At 36.5% G+C, this 8,381-nt stretch overlaps 1 non-coding gene across 1 annotated transcript; it reads left to right on the forward strand.

Annotated features, from left to right (window-relative positions):
- The first annotated feature begins 8,189 nt into the window (after window positions 1-8,189).
- On the forward strand, window positions 8,190-8,381 carry LOC140167105 (U2 spliceosomal RNA). Its single transcript, XR_011860964.1, has one exon. It is a non-coding gene; the product is annotated as a U2 spliceosomal RNA (small nuclear RNA).

An 8,381-nucleotide genomic window follows, 5' to 3' on the forward strand; every position in this document is an offset into this window, starting at 1 on the left:
TTTATTAAGTTTAGAGTGGTATTTAAGTGTCTCTACAGAGATGCAGAGATAAAATCTGGATGAGGGCCATAAAAGTATCAGGAAATGTTTATTTTTTCTTCACATTTCCAAAATTAGATGATGGTATTTCAGCATGAAAAGATAAAAAGAAGAGGAGGGGTCGATACCTTTGTAACCCCTGCTGTAGCCTTTATCCCGGATGAGCCCCCATAAATGTTCAATAAATATTTCGGAAATGGTTCTGTCACTATTTTGTTACATCTCTGTAGATGTCACAGTGGCTAACTGCAGTTTGAGAAAGGGGCTGTTTGTGCAAACCTAGACCACTGAGATATGTTTGATTTTGTTTGGGCCGAGACTTCAGAAGGTCCTTTTGAACACATGTTGCTCACTATCTGGGTTCCTTGTGAAAAGAGAAGCAAAGTACAGTAACATGTTGTGTGTAGACTTAAGTTGGTTTTAATGTTAAGAGTTTCATATACTGCTAAAATCACAAGCAATACTACTTACATAATATTAGCGTGTGGAAAATGTTTTATTATAATTGATTATATTGATACTATTGATCATACTGCCAGGTGCAGAGATTTTCTTGACATTTTTCCTGTTTGATGTCACTTGTAACATTAAGAATCTGGTCGTTTTTTCATATTTGATATTTTGTCGAGTCAGTTTGTCATAGAATTTGAATGGGAGGACATGTATTCTGTAGAACTGCATGCAATTTGTTATGAGACGACCACCATATTGGATTGCGACTCATGTGGACTTGAATAGTAATTGAGTAGTTGTTCTCCCGATCAAATTCTGTGGTCAAGTCACAGGGCCAATAAGAAAGAAAGTAGCTGAAAAATAGGGTGTACCACAAGGATCCAAGTTTGGACCCAATTGGTGATTGGATAGGAACTGTGCATGTTATAATGTCATTTGTAAACAGCAGATCAGTTAAGGTTAAGATGTTCCATTTTCAAATCCATTAGTGGAAGGATTTTTTTAATCAGCAAAATTAGAAAAGAGCATGAGAAAAAACGAAATATTTTCAATTTAAAGTTACCTGGTTGACAAGCTAATGAAGCAACTTTCGTTACTTTGAATAAATTACTATGAAAATAATTCTGATTGGTAATATTTTTAGGAATTATGGTATTTATTATTGTAAAGCTTTGTTTTTGAGCAGTTCAAAGATCACTAATTTTACTGCAGAAAGGTGTTCTTAATATTGTGCTATTCCAGTTGAAATCCATACACCCCCCTATGAAAGATATTGACCTTAATCTCCCTCACAGGGGGTGTAGATTTTCAAATGGAGATACCCATTCCGATAGCCCCATTTGAAATTCACACTCCCTGTGCAGGAGATTTAGGTCATGTCTCCCATAGGAAGCGTATGGATTTCCACTGAGGTAGCCATTTCCAAGTTCAGTACCAAAATTTCAAGGTATACGATCAAAAAAACAAAGGATGGAAACTGTAGGTGTGGAATTTACAAAGAAATCAACGTACTGAATGGTATTATTTTCTGCTGTGCAAATCCAGTAGTAGATAGAGAACTGAATGTGGTGTGGTTTTGCATGTTTAGGTCTAGTGGCCCATTGGAAGAGTTTTTATAATTGATATTATTATTACCTTGGTGCCAAAATAGTATCGAATAAACTATAGCAGTCATCTGCCTGCATTTATAACTAAATCCAGTGAGATGACCAACTTATAAGAAGACTTATTTTTCTCAAATTCAGAGGAAGAAGTACAAATCTATATTTCAGTATAATTATATTTGAGAATTTTTATATGTAATTAATAATGGATTGATTTAAGCCTATGATTTTTAACTTCTGTATTCAGAATGTTATGCTTAGCTATCTGAACGAATACCAGTGGTAGTGCCAGGGGGAGGGGGATGTGGGCATCCCTCCCTGTCATTCACCCTCCCAAACCAAAAATCATTGAAATGTTACAATTTTGGCCAAATGTTTACCAATTTTAAGCAAATTTCAGATTTGTCCCTCTCCGATTCACTCCCACCCTGGCGCTGCCACTGCAGAGTACCTTTGGAGTCAGTTGGTAACAGAAAGATTAATTATTTCAAAAGTGTATTTATATTGTTATATTATATGTTATTGTATGGATACCATACTAGTATGGTATTCAAAGTGTCAAAATAGTGTGGTAGCACCAGGTGGAGGGAAATATCAAAACTAAAATCATTGAAATTTCACAATTCTGGCCAAATATTTACCAATTTTAGGCAAATGTCAAATTTCCCCCCTATTCATTTCCCCCACCCTGGCGCTGCCACTGCAGAGTACCTTTGGAGTCAGTTGGTAACAGAAAGATTAATTATTTCAAAAGTGTATTTATATTGTTATATTATATGTTATTGTATGGATGCCATACTAGTATGGTATTCCAAAGTGTCAAAAACAGCAAAATCTATGTTATAGTTGTTTGTGATGTGTATTTTTGTTTCTTTTATTCAAACACTTTTTGTCCATACACAGGTTTATAAAGACAACCCAAAGGTTTTAACTATTACAAGTATTAACTATTTTTGGAGAGAAAATTGTTGAAACGATCAAGTTTAACATACTGTTGGCTTTTCATCAAAAAATGATGTAATATCATTAGTATTATGCGACTGATCCGTAATGGTGCTAATACACAGTAGCTGGAAATTTTCGCTGTTAATTTCAGAACCGCAAATTTGAAAGCCTGAAAAAATGTTTTAACCTTTAATGTGTAACTTGTTCGTAACTATGAATATAAGAAACGGCAAAACTGATCCAAACAGTATAAAATGTGAAAAATCAATACAGTGAAAAATTAATACCGCAAAAAATTAACACAGCAAAAATCTCCTGCTTTACAGTATTCGCTGTGATCAGCAGTGTTCACACTTTGCATGTACAATGAATGTGCCTCCCAATGGGTTAAGACTTTATAAATACTATCATTATGGGCATTCTTTATTACATCATTTTTATCATCCCCTTTTTGATACCAACTTTTTATTGTTTAAGAACCAGTCTAATGACACAACTCTTGTGTGAAAGTATGCATACACTATAGTATTAACATCTGTGAGGACACAGTTCCATGACCTCAATATGCCTGTACATTCATAGAATGACCTTTGGGAGTGTTGGGTACAAAAACTCATGCTCCACAGTTCTTGAGGTCAAAGTTTGAGATGTGATTGTTATGGAGATATTTGAACTATGCCATTGAAAATGAGACCATTATATAGTTTGTTTGGCTTATAATTGGCAAAAATTATTCGGTTTTTGATAACACGTAAATCCCAACTTACGCTCACAGGCACCAGTCAACACCCAACTGTGTGCATGCCATTATGTATCAATACAAGATAATACGAGTCTTATTTTTTGCCAATTATGAGTCAAACAAACTATGGTGATGTGTGCAAGTTTGTAAATGGTAACTGTAACCAAATAAGCAAGACTTCAAATATAAAATTGCTAACAATTCAATTAGGGCAAATATGAATGGAGAAGACCAAATCACAGGTTGAGTAACATTTACAGCAAATCCATGATAGTGGTCACGCTGTATTCATGACTTGTACTAAGACCCAGCACTAAGACACATCCTCTGTCACCTTAATCAACAGCCATATCTTTCAGTGTTAGTGACCATGGAAAATGAAGTGAAAATAAAATCCTTGTAGTCACCTTAAATCACTCGGTTTAATTTGGGAGATTTTTAGCCTAAACTTTATGTACATGTGCAGATGACCTATGTTTGCGCACTGCTTCAGTAACGAGATAGAGAGCCTCTTCCTCTGAAAATCCCGACAAGAATTAATGGTCAGTGTCCTTATTTGTTGGTGGGATTTTTAAAGAGGGCACTTTTAGTGTGTGCCAAAAACTCCAGTTGTGCCAAGGGAGCTCATAGGCGCCATTTAGCAAATCTTTACGGTATATACATTTAGGCTAAAAATCTCACTCATTTACAGGGAATGGACATGTCCTGGCCCTGATGAAATGTATTCCAAAAAACATGAAAGTGAAGTATCAAGACATATTTCAATGTTTATTCTACATTGACAATTCAGACATATTGTTTTATAAAATGTGTGTGTGTTGATACCTTTACTAAGCAGGACCTGTACAATGTAGTTTGGTTTGGTAAAAATGATGCCATTATTGTTACCTACATTTTGATATTATTAGAGTGATGTTGAAGGAAGTTCAGCTTCTATCATTAAGTCTTGCTTATTTAGTTACAGTCAAACTATAGTTAGCTAGTGTGTATCGTGTTAGATGCAGATGTTCAGTACAACAAACAGTTTTCACAAAAGAATGCAATGCACAAATTGTTATATAACCTGTGTTTCTAGAATGACTTCATAGTTTGTGTGAAAGAAGAAATGTGCTTAGTACACAAGATGTTTTTGCATGGCAAAAAAAGTTATCAATAATTATGTACAGAATATAATTCATGTAAAAATAAATCCAGTTGTACATAATGTGCTTTAAAAATGCCATATTTATAGAAAAAACAGTGGCATTTCTGAAGAGGATACATTCCAAAGTTTTCATTCTTTTGTTTTATCCTTATTTACTATTTGAATAATAATGTCTGCTGCTGCAGAGTAACTTGAGATAGAGAATTCAATAAAAAAATAACAACTTTCAATGGTATGTGTGATGAAGGTCTCTTTTATTATTGCATTGATCATTGTTACTAAATATTGTACTAAAAGAAAGGCTGCATTTCTTAAAATCAATACGGTATTGTAAAATTTGTTACAACAATGCCCTCTTTTTCTGGGATTTTTGATTGTTTAGCCCGATGTACTTGGATCTTCACTATGATTTCTACTGATGTGTGTGAGGACTATAGGAAACAGAAGGCCATGATGTTGATGTTTTGAGCCCGGCGGGGTCACTTCCCTGCAGAGGGTGATGTATATGACTGTTACCAAAAGTTCAAAATACCCCTTTAGCAGTTAATTACAAGGACATTTCTTGACATTTTACCCCCTTTTTTACCCCAAAACAGGGACAAATGGTACTTTGAAATACCCCTATTTTTACAATTCCAAGGACACTTGCAAACTTGCCCCTATTTTAAGGCTTCAACACGCATTTGCAAATTTTTCTTCCGAAACATTTAAATGGAACAACATAATAGGGTGTCACAGAATCATAAAAGTATGCCTTTGTGTATGCCTTTTCAATGAGTGGGTACAAATGTACCTAAACTCCCTGAAGTACATTATTAACCTATTATGCATCTGGTAACAGTCAACTGAATTCACAACCCCCTTTTTATCCATTTCGAGGATAAGTTTTACCCCTAATTCTCTAATTTCGTGGGCAAATTTGTCCGTGGACTTTCCCTCAAATCTACCCATTTTTCTGTGATTTTGGTAACGATCATGCGGTCAGTAACTCAACTTGAGTGACCCACCGTGGTTTTGAGCTAGGTTGTGTTATGTAGTGGTAATACAATCTAAATAAGACAGTGCTAGTGTGCTCTTTTTTAAAATCTTTTTTGGGGATCCAAGTATTTTACATGTTCACTGGCAGGGGACAAAGGCAAGAATATTCCAGGTGGGCATCAATTTGGTCCTGTGTCACTCGGATATAAATTCAGTTTACCAATAGACTTACGTAGCCATCTTATTTTTGGTGGAGAAGTCACCATATTACAGAGTGGCTTATTAAAAACTATCAGGTTTTCGATGTTCCTCCTTTCCATAGTTCAAAATTGGGCATTATTGTAGAATACCAGCACGGATACGGGGCAGAGGATGATTTAAGGAAGCCCCATCATGCACTGCAAACGTGTTATCACTAGAGTTTCAACTGCCACTTTACTTTTCAAATCCCATTGAATTCTGTGCAAAAGATGTTGTTTAAGAATTGTGCGTGTGTCATTATTACTTGGTCGATTTCAGAACAAAAGTGATGTATGCATGAAGGATAATTCACACCTTCTGTAGGTAACATAAAATGTGAAATCGACTAGCATTTTGAATGCGTTTTTATTGTAACTATATCAGTCCAAATTCAAATTTAACCATGCCCGTCAATGCAATGTACTAGCAGTGGTGTCATGTTCACTCACACAGCTGTGCTAACCGCAAGTCAACACAGTGGCGTATTGGGAAGTGCTTAAATCATCATCTGGATACGGGGCGACCTGGTGGGTCTGACCCCCCGCCCCCCAAGAAAAGAAATGAGAGATAGGAAGATGTTTTAACCACTGTTTAACAGTGGGAGCTTGTAGCCTAATGGATAGGGCGTCCATCAAGAGACCGGAAGGTCATGGATTCGAATCCCATGCCTGGCACATTTCCTTCCTTTTTTTTCAATTTGGGTTATTGACCCTAACCCTAACATTTTCAAAGCTATTTAGAGGTAGTGTGCCAATTTAAAGCTATTTCATGAGAGATGGTAATCCCCTTCCAAGTAGACCCTCCCTCGGGTCCATGGAGAACGACTGGTAATGTAGATTACGTATAGCATTAAAAATCAACCCAATCAGCGCTCATCAATGGACTTTCGCGTTCACTAAGTTGTAATACGAGTATATTTCTATATTGCTGCATGCATGATTGACTGTGTGTGTAATCAGTGCAGTGGCGTCGATTTGTGGATGAAGAGGAATGGGTTTTTGGCATTGAGGAAAATAAGGGGGGGGCTGGGTATACAGGACTTTGGCATTTTTTTCATAGGGCATTATGTAATTATTTATTGTTACATTATCCAGAGATGGAAGTTATGGAACCGAACTGGGGGCCAGTCTACCTTCCAAGTAATCATGCAAGAATTTGTGTAAAAAGACATAATTTTGGAGAAACCCGTTTTGAGGAGAAAAACAAATTCAGTCGTATCTATTTTTAGATCATAGAAATCCCCATGTGTCTCAATATGACCATTGCATCATGTAAGGAAAGCATTGCTTAGAATGTCCAATTTACCACTTTGGCATATAACTCATAAGACAGAAGGGCCGCTTCTATTGGCATATCTGAGTTAGAAAGTGGTTAGGCCTTCTAATGGGTTATCTATATGCCTTAAAAAGGTAGGCCTACCAGTGAGCCAGTCAATTTGAATAGACAATAATGTGCTATTATTCCAGCAATAAAACGAAGGAGATTTCGAGTGCCAAAATGGGAATTTGTTCTTCTGTGAATTCTGAAGTGAATTTGGGTACTAAATGCGTTTTTGGCCTTGAGTCATTTACGACTCGTAACTAATCGTATGTAGGCCTTTAGCCTATAAATCTAAAATGGGAAAGAAGTATTATAATACTATAGACCCGTCGACGTTCTTGATGCACGGAAATGGTGGAATAATGTCAGAATGCGCCTTAAAGTATGCGCCAAATCACTCCATTTCGACAAAAAATGCCGGAAGTGTCTCCTCTCATAGGCCTTATGTCACAGCACAAACGCACGACGCTTTGTCTATCCATTAAAAGCCTCCGGCGCGACGGGCTCCGCGAGTACCAAAATACAAAGTGTCCAAGAGAAAATTCATATTCTTTGCAATTAATAGGCCTTCTAACTAAGCAAAAGTAATATCCTTATACATAAGAGGAATGGAGAAGAAAATGGAGATTGGTGAGAATACACTGCAAATATTTTAGTGTTTGCAAATTAGCAGAAAATAATAGGCCTATAAGCTTAGTATTGTAAATAAGTATCAAAAAATAAAACTTGATTTTTTTTAAACACCATTTCTCGCTGATTAATGAATTCAATTTGCTACTATAACTCCACACTTGTCCCGGTCCCGGCCGGTTTGTGTTCCTCCGGCTTGGACCGAGACTAACTCCACACCTCAGCTGATTGAACAGCGCCCCACAGAAATATTAGCGCATTATTAGTGGGCGTGGTTTCTGTGTGATTTTGCTTGTCCCGCCCTCCTGCATATTTCCGGTATATTACGGTGTTTCTAAAATATAAAAAGAAATTAAGATATAATTATTAATTAACTGCCCAATAAAATGATGAAAATAATAAATGTAGCAAGTGTGAACTTATGTCCTATACGTGTCAAAATAGTAGTAACAAAATATTTGTGGTTTAATAGCTGCTGTGGAATAAAATTATTCAAAAATGTACAGAAACAGTGACGACAACGCTCACACATATTTTGACACTATAGAATATATATTTTTCTTTGACGGAAGTAAAATTTTCGACCTATCACTTTATCGCTTCTCGGCCTTTTGGCTAAGATCATGTGTAGTATCTGTTCTTTTCAGCTTAATATCTGAAACGTCCCTCATTGAGGGACTTGTATATTAAACTGATTTTTGAACTTGGGCCATGGAATAGGAGCTTGCTCCGTCCTGGCCACGGGTTGGCCCGGTATTGCACTACCTCCGGGATCGGCCCACTCCCC

The sequence above is a fragment of the Amphiura filiformis genome, chromosome 12 (assembly GCF_039555335.1).
Source record: "Amphiura filiformis chromosome 12, Afil_fr2py, whole genome shotgun sequence".
In the NCBI taxonomy this organism is placed as follows: domain Eukaryota; kingdom Metazoa; phylum Echinodermata; class Ophiuroidea; order Amphilepidida; family Amphiuridae; genus Amphiura; species Amphiura filiformis.